This window comes from Apium graveolens, chromosome 2 (genome assembly GCF_009905375.1).
Source record: "Apium graveolens cultivar Ventura chromosome 2, ASM990537v1, whole genome shotgun sequence".
Lineage (NCBI taxonomy): Eukaryota > Viridiplantae > Streptophyta > Magnoliopsida > Apiales > Apiaceae > Apium > Apium graveolens.
Window position 1 is genome coordinate 261,583,028 of NC_133648.1, and position 20,362 is coordinate 261,603,389.

The following is a 20,362-nucleotide window of genomic DNA, read 5'->3' on the forward strand; positions in this document are numbered from 1 at the left end:
AACTAATTCAAAAATGGGATATCTAGTATATTAAAGACTACTAGGTCAGCATCTAGCACAATTATCCTCATTGGATTGAATAGTCACAGAACATTCAAAACACTTATCAGAGTGTAAAGATCCACATCAGATAACAATAAGCATTTAATAAATTTCCAAATTTTAAGCACAGATTACATAGAGATAATATAATCTGTAAATACTGTTCATAAAGTCTGATGCATGAAAATAGAAACTAAGCAGATTTAGAGAAAGAACCTGAAACCATTCCAAGTTCATTTACCAATCTTATAAAAGTAGCTTCACATAGTGGTTTTGTGAAGATATCTGTTAGCTGTTGATCTGTTGGAACAAAATGAAATTCCACTGTACCTTTATCCATATGAGAAAACTATTCCAAAGCCACAATCAGAATGGACAGATGAAGATATTGAGCAAGTGCACAAAAATAAAAAGGCTATGAACATTCTGTTCAATGGACTTGATGGAGACATGTTTGACAATGTCATCAACTGCGAAACTACTAAAGATATTTGGGATACAATTTAAATCATATGTGATGGAACTGAACAAGTGAGGGAAAACAAGATACAACTTCTAATTCAGCAGTATGAGCACTTTCATTGTAAAGACAGTAAATCTTTGAGTGATATATTTAGTAGATTTCAAAAACTACTAAATGCACTAAAGTTGCATGGAAGAGTCTATCAGAAAAAAGATTCAAACCTAAAACTCCTTAGGTCTATACCAAAAGAATGGAAGCCTATGACTGTCTCTCTCAAGCTTACAAAGAGTTTACCTTGGAGAGACTGTATGGCATTCTAAAAACTTATGAGCTTTAGTTGGAACAAGATGAGCAGATAGAGAATTAAAGGAAGAAGGGAGGATCTATAGCTTTGGTGGCTGAATAAGAGAGAGTTACCTTATATTAGCTTTGGTGAGTGTTATTCATTTGTCTGTTGTTGAGTGGAATTTATGACACTTTATAATGCTCTATTAAGCTTTGAATGATGCAATTGTACTCAAGTTATTGGTATTTTAATGTATTTTCTAGTGTTTTTGCATTTCAGGCATTATTCTAAGAATCAGGTGAATTAGCATTATTTTGATGCTAATATGGTGTTAGGATGGTGTCCAAAGAATAAATCTCGGGAAGCCAACTCAATTGCAACAAGAATTAAAAAAAAGAAGAAGTTTTTCCAGAAGCACGGCATGCCCGCGCTGGTCTAGCGTGCGCCCGCGCCCAAACAACAGGAGGATAGCCCGCCCGGCCGCGCCTAGTCGAGAGATTTGAATCCTGATTCTATTTAAATTGTAATTTGGAGGACTTCTACTTGCATGGGTTGCTATATATACTTAAATAAAGGATGTTTTCCAAAGAAGGACGTACCAGAGTACAAGGAGAGCCGTAAGAAGACTGTGTTAACATGATTCAACGAAGATGAAGAAGATCTTGTTTTTACTTGTGAATCTTTGTTCTAAGTGGTAACTTCGATGCTAGTTTTCTTTTTCATGAACCTTACTCTTGTTTTGTACTTGGTTTTATTATTTATTCAGTATAATGACTATGTTTATTATACCATGCTTTCATCGGAACCCACGTTAATGATGAGTCCGATTATGGGCTAATCGTTATCGTGGGGCTCTAGAAGATTTACTTATGGATTTCTTTAGTTAAATTGTTTCGATACCTTGGTGTGTGGTGATTGTATGATAGCCTAGTATTGGTTGTGCTTATTCGTCTTATAAGCGTCGCGAACTTATAAGATAGCGTGTTAATCTTTAATGAAGCGACAGTGAATTTAAGGATTTAGAACTTGCCATGCTAGCATAGGTTCATGTGTTATTGTTATGCATGATTCGTAGGTAATTTTAACCATCTTACTTGCCCTGTGTAATCATGATAGATAACATGTGCTTTAAACCTTTATGTTGTCAAATTCTATAGATATATAGGGTCTCAATATAATTGGTGTCTATTCAGCTTCTATCTCTTTTGTGGATGTCTGGTAGTATGTTATTCGTGTAACGAAAGTTGGCGTTTAGCAGTTTTGTGTTATCTGATTAGTGTCATCACCATTGCATGCTAAGGTTAAGAACAATAAGGCTATTGAATGAAGTATTTAATGAAGTTAGAATCCCATGTTGTCTCATATAATATACAACTCTCTTTACTCTCTTAGTTATAATTGCTAGTTAATCGTAATTATAATCAAAACCCCAATTTGATATCGTCTTAGCATTGGATAATAACCATACCATCGGTGTATAAGTGCATAAATTACTTAGTTAACCAAGCGAGTCTCTTGGGAATGAACTAGAAATAATTATATATTACTTGCGAACGCGTATACTTGCGTGAATTATTAGCGCGTGTTTTGCCCTAACAAGTTTTTGGCGCCGCTGCCGTGGACTACAGTGTTAACTTTTAGTTTATATGTTTGTCATCAGTGATCGTTAAAGTTCATTGACTCAGACATTATTACTTATCTGTTTCGTTGCCTTATTTCATGTACTCTAGCGAGCGTGTATGCATACGCGTTTTCGGTCTCGTAAGAGAACGCTGGATAAAGCCGAGAAAGAAGTTGTAGTGGTTCGAAGGGAAGTTTTTGAGGATTAAGAGAAGGTAGAAGAAGAAGAGAAAGTCGAGGAACCAGTCTTAGTAATGATGGGAGATCAAGAAGAGATTCATAAAGCTTTGATGGACTATTCTCAGCCTAAGATCAATGATATTCAGTCAAGCATCATCAGACCAGCCATCTCGGCTAACACTTTCAAGATCAAGTCGAGCATGATTCAGATGATACAGAACTTAGTTTAGTTTAGAGGTTCTCCTACAGAAGACCCCAACATGCACATCAGGGATTTCATCGAGATTTGTTACACTTTCAAGTTCAATGGTGTGACTGAAGATGCCATCAAGCTGCGACTCTTCCCATTCTCTCTGAGGGATAAAGCAAAGTGCTGGTTACATTCTCTACCACCAGGGTCTATCACCACATGGGAGTATCTTGCTCAAATGTTTCTCACTAAATTCTTTCCTATGGTGAAAACTGCTGCAATCAGGAATGCTCTTACTCAGTTTGCTCAACAAACTGGAGAATCTCTGTGTGAGCCTTGGGATCATTATAAGGAGATGTTAAGGAAGTGCCCACACCATGGCATGCCTAATTGGATGATTAAAAACTATTTTTATAATGGATTGGGTGCTACTTCTAGACCCATGCTCAATGCAGCATCAGGAGGAGCCTTGTGGGCTAAGAGCTGCAATGAAGCTTATGAATTAATTGAACTGATGGCTGCTAATGAATACCAGAATCTTTCTCAGAGGCTAACTCAGGGTAAAGTAGCAGGCATTCTGGAGTTGGATGCAGCAACTGCTATAGCTGCCCAACTTAAGGCTTTGACGATGAAGGTGGACACCTTGACTAATTATGGAGTTAATCAAATCTCTATTATCTATGAGCTTTGTGCGGGAGCACATGAAACTGAGAAGTGTGCTATTTCTAGCGAATCCGCCCAATTTGTGAGCAACTTTCAAAGATCACAACAACAAGCTCCAACCACCTATCATCCTAACAATCGCAATCATCTTAACTTCGGCTGGTGTAATAATCAGAATGCGGTACAACAATCTTATCAGCCATACACAACAAGGCAGTATAACCCTCCCGGTTTTCAGTAACCACAATATATCCTGAAGCCATAACTTGAACTTCAGCAGTTACCTCAAGGTAATAAAAAATCTGAATTGGAGGAGTTGAGGCTCATGTGCAAGAGCCAAGCTGTGTCTATCAAGACCTTGGAGAATCAGATCGGGCAAATTGTTAATGCCCTGGCATACTTTCGAGCGATACTGAAGTGCCAGGTAAGAAGGAAGCTAGGGAGCATGTCAAAGCAATCACATTGAGGTCGGGTAAGGTTGCAAATCTTGAAAAAGCTAAGGCTCTAGAATCTGAAGTAGAGGCTGCAGAAGAAGAAATACAAAAGGAAGTAGAAGTGGAACCAAGGAAGACTACTGTTAAGCACACCCCTCTTGAGGGTAATAAAGGGGAGAAACAATCTATCCTCCACCTCCTTTTCCTAAGAGGCTGCAGAAGAAGAAACTGGATAAGCAGTTTGTGAAGTTGCTGGAGGTGTTCAAGAAACTTCACATCAATATACCTTTCGCTGAAGCTCATGAACAAATGCCTAGTTACGCAAAGTTCATGAAACGTATTCTCTCTAGAAAGGTGAAGCTTGATGACTTAGAGACCGTTGCACTCATGGAGGAATGCAGTGCGGTGCTGCAACAGAAATTACCTACGAAACTTAAAGATCCTGGAAGCTTCACTATTCCTTGTACCATTGGAAATGTGTCATTTAATAAGTGTCTATGTGACTTGGGAGCTAGAATCAATCTGATGCCCTTGTCAATCTTCAAAAAGTTGGACTTGCCTGATCCAAATCTTACATACATGACTTTACAATTGGCCGATGTGGCGCCCTCCAAACCCGGGTCAGAAGTTTGGGGTCCACACACACACACACCTTATTTATAACCTGCTTATAACAATAATAAAGATAATAATAATATGTAGTGACCCTAATTACCGACTACCACGGACCGCAATAGGTTAAAGTATGTACACAAGCCACACACACACACACTTATATTACAAACGTCCAAATCCCAACTATTCAAACTTACAACTAAATATTAAACATCATTACAAACTTCATAAACTTATACTATTCCAAAAGCTGCCATCTAGCTTAACTCCATCAACCTGGACCCCTAGTTCTCGCACTGGATTGGGGATCCTCGCTACCAACAGGTTCCTTCTTAACTGGAGAAGAATATAAACAACATCGCACAAATGAGCTAACTAGCCCAGCAAGTCACATTGACAATTCTGAGAATAAAATGATCAAGTGAAATGATTTGAGGTATCAAGTGAATAATGAATAATGATTCGGAATTGGATATTATATTTTTATTTTAAAAACCAAGGTTAGGTTGCTGATCAGTCACGCACTAATCCCGAGCAAGGCACACAGCTCAGCTCTATTTACTGGATCCAAGGCACACATTGGCCTAACTTGACCACGAATCTGGTCTGACCATGAATCTGGTCAACAATTTTATTAAACAATCCAATTCTATCATAATAACAGAATAAGAAATGTAAAGCAATAAACAAAATCATAAACAGTAGTGGATTTCCAATCATGAAATGGTTTCAATCTTCACAAGGAAACAATATAGCAATTTCAAAGAATGGCTATCAGGTGGTGAAATAATTGGATAACAAAAGAATCAAAGTTGCAAGGTTATAAGGATTTGGTCTTTCAAAGCATAAGGTACAATGGTTTGAATATGTAAGCAATCTTGATTCAGTGTTCGATATTTAGTTTATTTGTATTTGTGGAGTAGTATCGTATATCTGTGGTTCGTATTCGGGGATTCAATAATCAATGGTTTAGAAAGAATAAGGTTTACAGCTCACAGATCAATAATTGGAATCAAGGTTTAGGGTTCAGTGCCTCAAAGCACTTGCAATATAAAACAGAATTATCAACTATTCACAATATATATCTCGAGAAAGTTCAGAACATTTGCCTGATATTAGCTTGTTATACTTCACTAACTTCCAATCACAATCTTCTATTCCTTGACTACTTGCTTCCCTTTCCTAAACCTTGCCTCTTCTTGATTTCTGCAGTGATTTTGATGGATGATTCTGAAAGTACAAATCAATAGCTTTGTTTTGAGTATATGCACGCCAAAATCCGATATCAATAATGCCTCCGAATTTAAGTTTGATTATGAAGAACGAAATATAAATATAGTATTTTTTCTGTTTTATAAAGATTTTACTGGTTTGCAAAATGATTTTCGGTACAGAAATAATTACGGTACAGGCTATTTATACTTACGGAAAACTAGTATCCCGTTGGATGATTCCGGGTGTAAAATAGCACGTTTACTTATAAAAACAGATCCAAACGGTACCGGTTTTCAGGATAATTATCCAAATATGTACAATTTATATTGCGGACTTGGTCTCAGCACCTGGTTACACATATTACGAGGTGATAATTATAATAGTTTAATAAAAAGATCCCGTTTATCGAAAATACGAGTTTTATTGATTTACCGAAACGAATTTTGTATCAAAAATATTGCGCCGGGACCCGCACAGGACAAACCGTATGCCGGGCTTACCTCCTCCCCACTCAACCATGATGTGCAATGTAGAACTGTCAATAGGAGCACTGGGAATCTGAAGTTGCTCATGTGCGGGCCAATGAACACCAACTGCCACGCACAACTTCGTCACAATGGGCGCATAAGGAATAGCCCCAGTAGTACCTCCCCTCAAAAACCTCAGGATCCCCTAATATATCACCATCCCCAAATCAATGTAATCACCCTGCAGAATACCCCAAAGCAGACTAGCACGCTCCACAGTAATCTCATGCACATGCGAAGATGGCATGATGTTAGCACAAATAAACTAGTTCTAAGCCCGTGCATACATGTTCATGCATGAAGCAGGGAACGTGGAGTAATCAGTAGTGCCCCTCTTGAACTTCCAATGAGTCTCAGGCAAACAAAGAGTAGCAATGATGAGATCCAAATCGAAGTCCTTAGGAGTCTTATCGTTCCAAGTGTCCTGGCCCACCTTCCTCGCAGGCTGCTCAATCACCGTCCTGATAGCCTCAACACTATACTCAACAGTCCTCCCTCTCACCACCGTGAAACCATTCTTCTCCGCCTTAGCATTGGCGTAGAACTCCCGCACAACACTCATGAGCACAACAGCGAGAGCCTCACAAAAAGGAACCCAGCCCATCTCCAAAATCATCTCCAACAGCTTACCATCGTTCCCTGATGGCAGAAATCCTCTCTCCTTAGCAATAGGCTTCGAGAGAATCCTCGTGTACTCCTCCTCAGCCTCAGGAGTAGAGAACCTGGGCCTCACACCACTCACAGTAGAAGAATCCGTGGCGCTGCTTCCAACTTGAGTTCTCTGTCTTTTGGGTGCCATCGGGATTAAAAAAGAAAGAATAAAAGCTTAAGTGTTTAAAGAGAATTTGTGTTTGAGAGTTTGTGGATTGGTGGAGAAGTTGTTTGCATGTGTATGTATTTATAGGTGGATGGTTGTGAATTTGATAAGGAATAGAAGTGGGAATTGATTATGGGAATCATGGGAATAATGGAATTGATTAAGAGAGGGAATTATGGGATGTGGAAGAGTAAAAATCGGATTAAATTGATTTTGGACTTAAAATCCCGATTTTCTCTAATAAAACTACTGTTTTTATTTTCTTTCGGAACAGGGACCCAGCACGGCCGTGCGATAAGATAGCGCAGGCGTGCTCTAACTCTAGAATACCGGCGCGGGCGCGCGCTAGGACAGGGTGGGCGTGCTTGGTTTCTGGAAAAACGGCGCGACCGCGCGCTTGGACAGCGCGGGCACCCCAACTTCTGTACTTGGCCCTGAATTTTTTTCTTTTTCTGATTTTTTTGTGTTTTTCTCTTTTTTACTTGCCTCATCTACCTACTAATATACAACATACTTGGGTTGCCTCCCAAGAAGTGCTTCTTTTACGTTGCTAGCTCGACGTAGAATCTTGAGATCAAGTGGACAATAAAATGGCACTAACCACCTCGCAGGTTGCCGTATCACCATAATAATGCTTCAATCTTTGACCATTTACCTTGAATGCTTGGCCCAGATCATTCTCAAAAATTTCCACTGCTCCATGTGGAAACACGGTTTTGATTATGAAGGGCCCTAACCATATTGACTTCAACTTTCCAAGAAAAGGACGGAGACGAGAGTTGAATAAAAGAACTTGTTGCCTTGGCACAAATTTCTTGAGCACTAGACCCCGATCATGACACCTCTTGACTTTCTCCTTATACATCTTGTTGTTTCCATAAGCTTGAAGTCGGAACTCGTCAAGTTCATTCAATTGAAGCATCCTTTTCTTTCCAGCTGCATCCAAGTCCAGATTTAATTTCTTCAAATCCCAATAAGTTTTATGCTCGAGCTCCACAGGCGAATGACACCCTTTACCATAAACCAACTGAAACGGCGACATTCCCAATGGAGTCTTATATGATGTTCAATACACCCAAACAACTTCATCAAGCTTCAAAGACCCACCCTTCCTTGATGGACATACCACTTTCTCCAAAATGCGCTTGATCTCCCTGTTAGATACCTCAGCTTGACCATTTGTCTGAGGATGATAAGCCATAGCAATGCGATGATTCACATTATACCTTTTCATCATGGCAGTGAACTTACGGTTGCAAAAATGCGACCCCTCATCACTGAATATGACTCTTGGAGTCCCAAACCTTGTGAATATCTCCTTGTGAAGAAAGTTAAGCACCACTTTCGCATTGTTCATTGCCAACCCCTTAACTTCAACCCATTTTGACACGTAATCAACCGCCAACAGGATATACTGATTGTTGCAAGACAAGACAAATGGCCCCATGAAGTCAATTCCCCAAACATCGAAGACCTCAACCTCGAGAAGCACATTAAGAGGCATCTCATCCTTTTTAGACATATTACCCACCCGTTGACATCGATCATATTTCAAAACAAACTGATGAGCATCTTTAAACAATGTTGGCCAAAAAAACCCTGCTTGAAGAACACGAGCTGTTGTCTTTTCTCCACCATAATGTCCTCCATAATCCGTTGAGTGGCAATCTCGCAAGATCCCCCCCATTTCATTGTAAGGAATACATCTCCTGATGATTTGGTCAGCTCCTTGGTGAAAAAGAAATGGCTCATCCCACATATACCACTTCACTTCATGAAGAAACTTCTTCCTTTGAGGATAAGATAAGTCAGAAGGTATGATGTTACTTACAAGGTAGTTCACAATGTCTGCAAACCACAGCTCTTCTTCTTGCACTCCAAACAGCTGCTCATCGGGAAAAAAACTCATTTATCAAGGTCTTATCCATAGAAGTAGAATTAGCATTCTCTAAACGCGAGAGATGATCAACAACTTGATTTTCAGTTCCTTTTCTTTCCTTGATCTCTAGTTCAAATTCTTGGAGAAAAAGAACCCATCTAATCAATCTAGGCTTCGAGTCCTTCTTCGAGACGAGATATCGAATTGCAGCATGGTCAGTGAAAACTGTCACCTTAGCCCCAAGTAGATAAGATCAAATTTTTTCAAAACTGTAGATAATAGCCAAACGTTCTTTCTTCGTAGTAGTATAATTCAGTTAAGCACCGTTGAGTGTCTTACTAGCATAGTAGATCACCTGAAATACGTTATTCTTCCTCTTCCGAAGAACTGCTCCAACTGCATAATCACTTGCATCGCACATCATCTCAAAAGGCTCATTCCAATTAGGCGCGGTTATGATGGGTGCCATGATTAAACTCTTCTTTAATGTCTCAAAAGCTGCAAGGCACTCATCATCAAATTTAAAAGGAACATCTTTCCCTAACAGACTGCGCAAAGGCTTTGAAATTTTCAAGAAATCTTTGATGAAACGCCTGTAGAAACATGCATGACCAAGAAAACTGTGAATTCCCTTAACAGAAATAGGTGGAGGAAGATTCTCAATGACCCCGCCTTGTCATTATCTACCTATAGACCTTTATTAGAAACCTTGTGCCCGAGAATAATGCCTTGACGCACCATAAAATGACATTTCTCCCAATTTAGAACCAGATTGGTCTCAACACACCTCTTGAGACATGTCCAAGATTTTGCAAGCATTCATCAAAAGAATCGCCAAAGACTGAGAAGTCGTCCATGAACACCTCCATATTCTGACCAATCATATCGGAAAAGATGGCCATCATACATCTCTGAAATGTGGTTGGTGCACCAAACAAACCAAAAGAAACTCGTCTGAAGGCGAAAGTACCAAATGGACAAGTGAAGGTAGTTTTCTCCTGATCTTATGGAGTGATACAAATCTGATTGTAACCCAAATAGCCATCTAGAAGAGAATAATACTCATGACCAGCTAACCTGTCAAGCATCTGATCAATAAAAGGACAATGGAAAGTGCTCCTTCCTAGTGGCTTTGTTCAGCTTCCTATAGTCCATGCAGACTCTCCACCCCGTGACTGTCCATGTAGGAATAAGCTCGTTCTTCTCATTTGCTACCACAGTAATTCCACCTTTCTTTGGCATACATTAAACCGGGCTTATCCATGAACTGTCAGAGATAGGATAGATGATCCCTGCATCTAGCCACTTTTAAATTTCCTTCTTCACTACTTCCTTCATGATTGGATTAAATCTTCTTTGCTACTTGAAAGTAGGCTTGCTACCTTCTTCTAGTAGAATTTTATGCATGCAGTAAGAAGGGCCGATTCCCTTGATATCTGCTATAGTCCATCCAATTTCCGATTTGAACTCTCTCAGAATTCTCAAAAGCTTTTCCTCATCGCTACCTGAAAGGTCAGATGTAATAATAACAGGCAGAGTAGATGCATCACCTAAAAAAGCATACCTCAAATGTTCAGGTAAAGGCTTAAGCTCAAGAGTAGGAGCTTCCTCAATAGAAGGCTTGAGGCATTTAGGAGCTTTGCTCAATTCTTCCATTCCAAGAGATTCAAAAGGCATATCGATCTTCCTCTTCCAGGGAGAAGCATTCAAATATTGCAATTACTCATCACCTTCGTCATCTTCATTGTCCGAATTTCCCAATAAGGCTTTTTCTAAGGCATCTGACCTCAGCATTTGATCAAGTTCCGATGTGACCACCGAATCGACCAACTCGACTTTTAAGTACTCCTCATTATCAGTAGAAAATTTCATAGCATTGAACATATTGAAAGTTACATCCTGATCCAACACTCACATTGTAAGCTCACCCTTCTGCACATCAATCAAGGTTCGGCCAGGTGCCAAGAAAGGCCTTCCCAAGATTATGGGAATCTTCTTATCCTCCTCGAAATCAAGAATTACAAAATCAGCAGGAAAGATGAGTTTATCAACCTTGACCAAGACATCCTCCACAATACCTCGCGGATATGTAATAGAACGGTCGGCCAACTGCAAAGTCATATACGTCGGTTTAGGATCAGGTAGATCCAACTGCTTGAAGATTGATAAAGGCATCAGATTGATGCTAGCTCCCAAGTCACATAAGCATCTGTCAAAAGACACTTTTCCAATAGTACATGGAATAGTGAAGCTTCCTGGATCTTTAAGCTTTGGAGGCAACTTCTGCTGTAACATAACACTGCGTTCCTCCGTGAGAGTGACAGTCTCTAAATCATCTAGCTTCACTTTCTAAGAGAGAATACCTTTCATAAACTTTGCATAACTAGGCATCTGCTCGAGAGCCTCAGCGAAAGGTATGTTAATATGAAGTTTATTGAACACCTCCAAAAACTTCTCGAATTGCTTGTCCAGCTTTTTCTTCTGCAGCCTTTTAGGAAAAGGCGGTGGAGGATAGATCTGTTTCTCCCCTGTATTACCCTCAGGTAGAGTGTGCTCAATAGTAGTCTTCCTTGGTTCCACTTCCTCATCCTCCTGCTTTGCTTTTTTCTCAGCCCCAGCTTCTGTAGTCAACTCTTGAGTTTGTTCGGGATTCGCAACCTTCCCAGACCTCAAAGTGATTGTCTTTACCTGCTCCTTAGCTTCCTTCTTTCCTGGCACTTCAGTATCACTAGGAAATGTACCAGGTTGATGATTTAGCAAGGCATTGGCAATTTGCCCAATCTAATTTTCCAAGGTCTTGATAGAAACAGCTTGACTTTTGCACATGAGCTTCAACTCCTCTAATTCAGATTTTTCATTAACTTGTTATAGCTGAAGTTGTTGTTTTGGTGTATACTGTGGTTGCTGAAAACTAGGGGGTTGTACTGATTAGCTGGATACTGCTGATAAGGCTGTTGAACCGCATTTTGAGCGTTGTTCCAACTGAAATTAGGATGAGTGTGGTTGTTAGGATGATCGGTGGTTGGCACAGGTTGCTGCGATCGCTGGAAGTTGCTCATGAAATGAGCTGATTCACTAGAAATTGCGCACTGATCAGTCTCATGGGCACCAACACAAAGCTCACACACATTAGTGATTTGATTAAATCCATAATTAGCCAAAGTGTCCACCTTCATTGTCAAAGCCTTAAGTTGGGCAGCTATAGCAGTTGCTGCGTCCAACTCCAGAATTCCTGCTACATTTCCCAGAGACAGTCTCTGGGAAGGATTCTGGTACCCATTAGCAGCCATCAGTTCAATAAGTTCATAAGCTTCATCGTAACTCTTAGCCCACAAGGCTCCTCCTAATGCTGCATCAAGCATGGGTCTAGAAGTAGCACCTAATCCATTATAGAAACAATTGATAATCATCCAATCAGGCATGCCAAGGTGTGGGCACTTCCTTAACATCTCCTTATATCATCCCAAGCCTCACACAGAGATTCTCCAGTTTGCTGCGCGAACTGGGTAAGAGCATTCCTGATTTGCTGCAGTTTTTGCCATGGGGAAGAATTTAGTGAGAAACTTTTGAGCAAGATCTTCCCAAGTGGTTATAGACCCTGCTAGTAGAGAATGTAACCAGCACTTAGCTAGAACCACAAGATAACGATTAACCCATAATTGAACTCATCGCCAACGTGGGTTCTAATGAAAACATGATATAGCAAACGTAGTCTTTATATGAATAAATAAACCAAAGTACAAACAAGAGTAAAAGTTCAGTAAAACAAGAAACAAGCATACAAATTACAACTCAACACAAAGACTCCCAAAAATAAACTAGATCGTCTTCTCCTTTGTTAAATTGTACCTAAAAGGTCTCTTGTCGTCTTCTCCTTGCTTCATGTCTCTGAAAAATGACCTAACTTATGTTTATATAGCAGTCCATGCATCCCAGGAGTGCAGCAAATCGAATTGTAGTTGAATCAGGATTTTAATATGCCGACCCAGCGCGGGCGTGCGCTTCACCAGCGCGGGCGCGCTGACTTTCTGTTCTCCCGGCGTATCCGCGCGCAACACCAGCGCGAGCGCACCTGCCTTCTGCCAAAAATTCTTTTTTTCTTCTTCTTTATTCCTTGCAGCTTTGAGCCAGTCTTTCAAGCTTTTATTCCATCACATCCTAAACACCATATTAGCATCAAAACAATGCTAATTCACCTGATTCATGAAGTAACGCCTGAAATGCAAAAATACTTGAAAACACGTTAAAACACAAATAACTTGAGTACAAATACACCAACTCAAAGCTTATTAGAGCATACATAAGTATCATAAGTGCCACTTAACACACCCCCAAACTTGAATCGATGCTTGTCCTCAAGCATAAATAGACTCAAAGAACAAGAAATAAAAATGCATGAATGCAACTAATATGAATGCATCGATCCCCAAAGAATAACTAAACCAATCAACCAGCAACACCTCAACAAATGCAATTATATATTCATATAAAGATCCATCAAATCTCACAAATCAATCTACACACCAAAGACATGCGTGTTTGCAAATGCTTACAGATATACTATCGCAACTAGATCGATGATCATAACTCACTACTTATCAAAACAATTGCAAGTTTATAAATAGAATAAAAGCTAGACTTAAAGTAATTTATAACACTTCAATTCTTATATCGGAGTTAACATGGATTCATGCTTTTATTGACAACAAAACAATCCAAATATGCTTATTTGATCGTGCAATGAGTGAGGTCCACAAAAGACTTATACAATAGCACCCATGTAATGAGCGTTAGGTTAGCGGATCCCAGATTATAGAATCCTTAGGTCACTAGGCACAAAGTCCCCTAAGAACTTAATAACTCGAGTACTAAAGAGCCCACTCGTGATCAACTATACATAACACTTATTTTTTTTCTTTTTCTTCAACAATTTTTGAATGAGTGCGTTTCGCTCCATCTCATTCAACCCCAGACTACTCATAAAAATATGAGTCGGCTACTAGCCATTTGACACCTAGCCATACAACTAGTAATAAAATCCAATTTCTCCAATTTTTAAATTTCCATGTCTTTTATTATTAAGAGAATATCCTAGATTCTAAATATAAACAAACGATTAAACCTCGACAATCAAACAAATCATGACTATGATCTAGCACTCTAGCAACCTATAAGACTTAGTGAAATACAAGTGTCTCTAGCATGCAAATCAATCCAATAAGACTCAACATCACTAAATACAATATCACTACACTAGCATCAATATCACCAATTAATCAGAAAAATTATCTAAGGGATCATATTGTAATGTAAATTCATGAAACTACATGAACAAATTATTATCAAAACTACCAAATAAAAAATACTACATGGCAAAATATGTGCAACTATATGAAAGTAAACTATCATGAACATGCAAACTATATGAGACTCACACTAAGGCATCGAAACAATATAACTAAAGAAATCCATAAATAAATCCGCTAAAACCCTAGGATAACGATTAGCCCATAATCGAACTCATCGCCAATGTGGGTTCCAATGAAAACATGATATAGAAAACGTAGTCTTTATACGAATAAATAAACTAAAGTACAAACAAGAGTAAAGGTTCAGCAAACAAGAAAGAAGCATCCAAATTACAACTCAACACAAAGATTCACAAGAATAAACTAGATCGTCTTCTCCTTTGTTGAATTGTGCCCAAATGGTCTCTTGTCGTCTTCTCCTTGCTTGATGTCTTTAAAAAATGACCTACATTAAGTTTATATATCAGTCCATGCATCCCAGGAGTCCAGCAAATCGAATTGCAGTTAAATCAGGATTTTAATATCCCGACCCAGCGCGACCGCGCGCTTCACCAGCGCGGGCGCGCTGACTTTTTGTTCTCCCGGCGCGACCGCGCGCAACACCAGCGCGGGCGCGCCTGCCTTCTGCCAAAAATTCTTTTTTTCTTCTTCTTTATTCCTTGCAAATTTGAGCCAGTCTTTCAAGCTTTTATTCCAACACATCCTAAACATCATATTAGCATCAAAACAATGCTAATTCACCTGATTCACGAAGTAAATCCTGAAATGCAAAAATACTTGAAAACACGTTAAAACACAAATAACTTAAGTACAAATACACCAACTCAAAGCTTATTAGACCATAAATAAGTGTCATAAATGCCACTTAACACTAGCATGAACAGGTTTGCCCGTGCATGGAACGTATTTATTTATGCTAACATCATGCCATCTTCGCATGTGCATGAGATTACTGTGGAGCGTGCATGACTGTTGTTGTGACGCCCTCCAAACCCAGGTTAGAAGTTTGAGGTCCACAACACACACACACGCACACCATATTTAAACCTGTTAATGAATATAATAATATATGCAATGATCCTACTTACCATAATCAAGGATCGCAATGGTTTAAAGTATGTCCACAAGCCACAATCTTATTTATTACAAACGCACCAAATCCCAAATTTATTTATCTTACATTTGAAGTCAAACTTTATTATAAACTTTTAGCACACACCAAGTCACACAACTTCCGCTAGCTTAATCCATTTCAACTTGAAAACCTAGCTGGCACACTCGACTGGGGATCTTCGCCATTACCAGTTTCCTTCTTAACTGGAAAAGAACATAAACAGATTCTCAAGAGTGAGCTAACTAGCTCATCAAGTCACAATGATAACACTGAGATTAAATAATGATCAATGGAAATGATATAGGGAATCAAGTTTCCTGATAAGCAATGATTAGAATAGGATATTCACTTTTATTTTAAAAACCAAGGTTAGGCTGCTGATCAGTCACGCACTAACCCGGTCAAGGCTCCTAGCTTTGCTCTATATACTGGATCCAAGGCACGCATTGACCTATTATGACCACGAATCTGATCCACATTTAAAAACAATCCAATTCTATAATAATAACCTGATAAATAATGTAATTCAATAAACTGAATCATAAACAAAATTTATCTTGAAGCATAAGGTGATTCACAATATCATGAAGGTATAACAAGGTAAACAAGAAGATTGACTTTCAATTCAGGGAAAGAATCAAAGTGTAGAAGACCAAGAATTCAAAGGTTACAAGGAATGGTCTTCTGTTATACAAGGCATAAAGGTTCTTCTGTTAAGCAATCTCATATCAAGGATCAGTATGTGCTAGATATGTATTTGTGGAGTAGTATCGGATATGTGTGGTTCGTATCCAAGAATTCAACAATCAATGGTTTACAAGAAATCAGGCTTGCGGCTCAAGATCAATAAGAATTAGGGTTTAGGGTTAAATACTTCAAAGTACTTGCAATATAGAATAGGAATTACTGGGAATATTGCAACATAATGAAAAGAGTTCAAAAGTATTCGCAAGTATTCTACAAGAAAGTTCAGGGACACTTGCCTTGTCAATTCGCTTTCACTTTACTAACACTTGTCAATTGGTTCCCACTCACTGACCACTTGCTTTCCCTTTCTACGTCTCACTTACTCTGTTAGACATCACATATACTTATGAACACTACTTCTCATCTCATTCTATTCGATACAAGCTTCTATCTACCCTTCGTTTCACCCAAATCCGACGTACGGATTAAAATTTACAACAAAAATAGTCAAACAATGCACAAACAATCATTTTATACAGCAATCAGGTCACATATAACACATAGCACATAAGATATTCAATCCAAATAATTTTTTAAAGAAGATTCGGGGTCAAAATGATTTTTCAAGTATTTAATAAAAAAAATTAAATATTTTTCAGAATTAAAATTGGACTCCGAATCATTTTATAATTAAATAATAGGGTTCGAGCACCCGAATCTGACTTTAAAATAATTTTATAATAATTATCGAGCCTTGAAAATAATTTTAAATAATATTTCAAAGCTCAAAATATATTTCGGGATTTTTAAATAAAAAATAAATAATTAAATCCAATTAAATAATCAATTAAAATTAAATAATAACTAATTAAATTAATTAATCAATTAATATTTAAATCAATTGACTAATTAAATAATTAATTATCAACTAAAATTAATTAATTAAATAATTAAGATTTATTTTGTAATTAAAAATAATTTTCAGAAAAGAAATAATAAAATTTTGAAATTTTAAAATAATAAAAATCAATTTCTGAAAATTTTATAAAAAAAATATAATTTTTGAAAATAAACAAAACAGAAATCCTATTTTTATAAACTTTTGAAAGTACAGGGACTAGAATGAAAATATTGCAAAACTCAGGGGACCTAATTGCTGTTTGTCCCCGTCACCGGCGATCCCGAGCTTTTCCGGTGACACAAAACCGGCCCAGAAACATCCCAAAACATCAATATTCACTCTACTTTGCTCCAGGAACATAATTATGCAAACAAAATCACTAGAAAACAACGAATCGGCCGGAAAAAATGACTGGAAAAACTCGCCGCCGGCTGGGCCGAATTTTCCGATCAAAGCCTTCCAGGGATCGTCTGTTAAAATCAGAGGTACCATTTGATTCGTCTTTCGATGATCTATAATTTGGTACAATCAATTTCAAAGAATAACCCTAAACAAAGAAATACCCAAATTTCAATTAAGAACATTCAAAGCTATAAACCCTTGTTCTTTAATTCGATAATCAAACTCAATTTTCTATATGTTATTGAACTCGTTTTTTCACATATAATATACCAAAATGACCAGAAAGATAAGATCTATATGATTATGCCATTAAATCATATCAAAAACATCAAGAACAAAAATTCATAATTTAATCTTTAATAAATTCGAAATAAAATAATTAAATAAAAAAAATACCTTGATTCTTGCACAAAAACAGATGATTGATTCAGAAAGAGGTTTTCGAGAGCTTCGTTTTGATATATTGTATGCCCGAATCAGAGTTCGATAACGCCTTCGTTTGTGCGATTGATTTTCAAGAATACGATATGTTAATAGGGTTTTCTCTGGTTTTCAGGGGTTTGTACTGTCTTATTATGATTTTACACGTAAAATGAAATAAGAAAAGGGCTATTTATATTTACGGAATATTAGTACGTTCTGGATCGTGTTGGATCGAATAATATGTTGCTTTGCCGCTAAGTAACTATAAATACGATAGTTTTGGATAAACATTATCATGTTTTGGATAAGCACTATCCTGTTTTGGATAAGCACTATCCTGTTTTGGATAATTATCAAAACCGCGCTTTTATAAAATTATTTGTACGAAGATAATGTTATCGAAAAGGGTTAGCGTATCGAAAATATTACGTCGGGCCACGCACGGGTCAAACTGTAATCCGCATCGAAAAAGTCAAAACATGGAAAATGTCCGGAATTACTAGATTAGGTTAGGAAGGAGTTTTCGGAAGAGTTTTGGGTTACAAAAATATAAAAACGGTTGAGGTTGGACGATTCCCGGCTTTATAAAATAATTTTGTAATTATTCAGAAAATAATTAATAAATTCATAAATCAATATAAAATCATATAATACTCCAAAAATTACCGAAAAAATACCTTAATTATCCATATTTTATTTTGGACATAATAAAATTAACATACCTAGACTTTACCACATATAAACATCCACATAACCATACCAATCATCAAATAATTCACCAAAATTCACATAATAATCACATAAAAATTGTTTATTGATAATAATTACACGTCATGTCCCGGATATTACAGTTGTGTGGCATTCTTCAGGGCAATTATGTGGATCTTGGGATGGTGATTTATCAGGGTATTTTGAAGTTCTTGAGGGGGAGTACCACGGGGTCTATTCCGTATGCATCAGTTGTGACGAAATTGTGCGTGGAGGTTGGTGTTCATTGGCCAGCACACGAGAAGTTGCAGATCCCGAGTGCTCCTATTGACAACACTACTTCAGCGACGATACAAGAGTGGGATGGAGGCAAGCCCGATTTGAAGGGGTTTGGTTATACTTTTGACCATTTACCTGGTGGGAGGCCAGCTGCTGGGGCTACCCAGACGAGCAGAACTTCTTGGAGATCTCAGCTAGGAGATGAGGCAGGGCCATCGCAGGCAGGCACATGAGGAGGAGGAAGGAGCTGATGGTGGAGCTGGCATGAGCATGGCGCAATATAGGCATCTGGCTAGGAGGATGGATGTGATGCATGACATCCACAGCAGGTTTGCACGTGATCTCACCCAGGCATTGGGGACAGCTTTTAGAGCCACCGACGTTGACATCCAGTGGCCAGTATTTGGTGAGGACTCCATGTATCCACCTCCTGACACGCCTGACACTCCACCCATTGAGGGTGAGGATCCTAATTCAGATTAGGTATGCCTGATTCCTTACTACTTCACTGAGGACAGTGAATATTTTAAGTTTGGGGGTAGTAGTTGAAGGAATATATACTTTGTGTGAGTCGCATATAGTTTGCATATTCATGATAGTTTAGTTCATATAGTTGTATTTTTTCCATGTAGTTTATTTTTATGTTTGGTAGTTTTTATAATAATTTGTTCATATAGTTCATGCATTTGCATTATAACATGATCCCATAGATGTTTTTTTCGATTAATTTGTGATATTGATGCTAGTGTAGTGATGTCGTATTTAGTAATGTTTAGTCGTATTAAGTTGATTTGCATGCTAGAGACACTTATATTTTACTAAGTCTTATAGGTTGCTTAAGTGCTAGATCATGATCATGGTTTATTTATTTGTCGAGATTTAATCGCTTGTTTATATTTAAAATTTAGGATATTCTCTTAATAATAAAATAACATGGATTTTTAGAAATTGGAGTAAAATTGGATTTCATTGCTTTTTGTTGTAGTTAGGTGTCAAATGGATAGTAGCCGGCTCATATCTATATGAGTAGTCTAGGGTTGAACGAGATGGAGTGAAACACACTCGTTCAGAAAATAGAAAAAAAGAAAAAAAAGAAAAGAAAAAAGAAGAGAAAAGAAAGAAAAAAATAAGTGTTATGTATAATTGATCACGAGTGGGCTCTTTAGTACTCGAGTTATTAAGTTCTTAGGGGACTTTGTGCCTAGTGACCTGAGGTTTTTGTAGTCTGGGGCCCGCTAACCTAACGCTCGCTATATGGGTACTATTGTATAAGTCTTTTGTGGACCTCGCTCATTGCACGATCAAATAAGCATATTTGTGTTATTTTGTTTGAATAAAAGCATGAATCCATATAAAACTCCAATGTAAGAATTGAACTTTTATAAGTTATTTTGAGTCTAGCTTTTTATTTTATTTATAACCTTGCGATTGCTTTGATGAGTGGTGAGTCATGATTATTGATCTAGTTGCGATAGTATATCTATAAGCATTTGCACACACGCACGTCTCTAGTTTTTAAGTTGATTTGTATGGTTTGATTGACCTTTATGCGAGTAACTGCATTTGTTGAGATGTTGCTTGTTGATTGGTTTAGTTATTCTATGGGGA

The 20,362-nt window shown here is 37.9% G+C and overlaps 2 non-coding genes across 2 annotated transcripts; one reads left to right on the forward strand and one right to left on the reverse strand.

Moving 5' to 3' along the window:
* Positions 1 to 3,058: 3,058 nt before the first annotated feature.
* LOC141710285 (small nucleolar RNA R71) lies at positions 3,059 to 3,165 on the reverse strand. Its single transcript, XR_012570813.1, has one exon. It is a non-coding gene; the product is annotated as a small nucleolar RNA R71 (small nucleolar RNA).
* Positions 3,166 to 12,351: 9,186 nt separating this feature from the next.
* On the forward strand, positions 12,352 to 12,456 carry LOC141709727 (small nucleolar RNA R71). Its single transcript, XR_012570291.1, has one exon. It is a non-coding gene; the product is annotated as a small nucleolar RNA R71 (small nucleolar RNA).
* Positions 12,457 to 20,362: the final 7,906 nt, after the last annotated feature.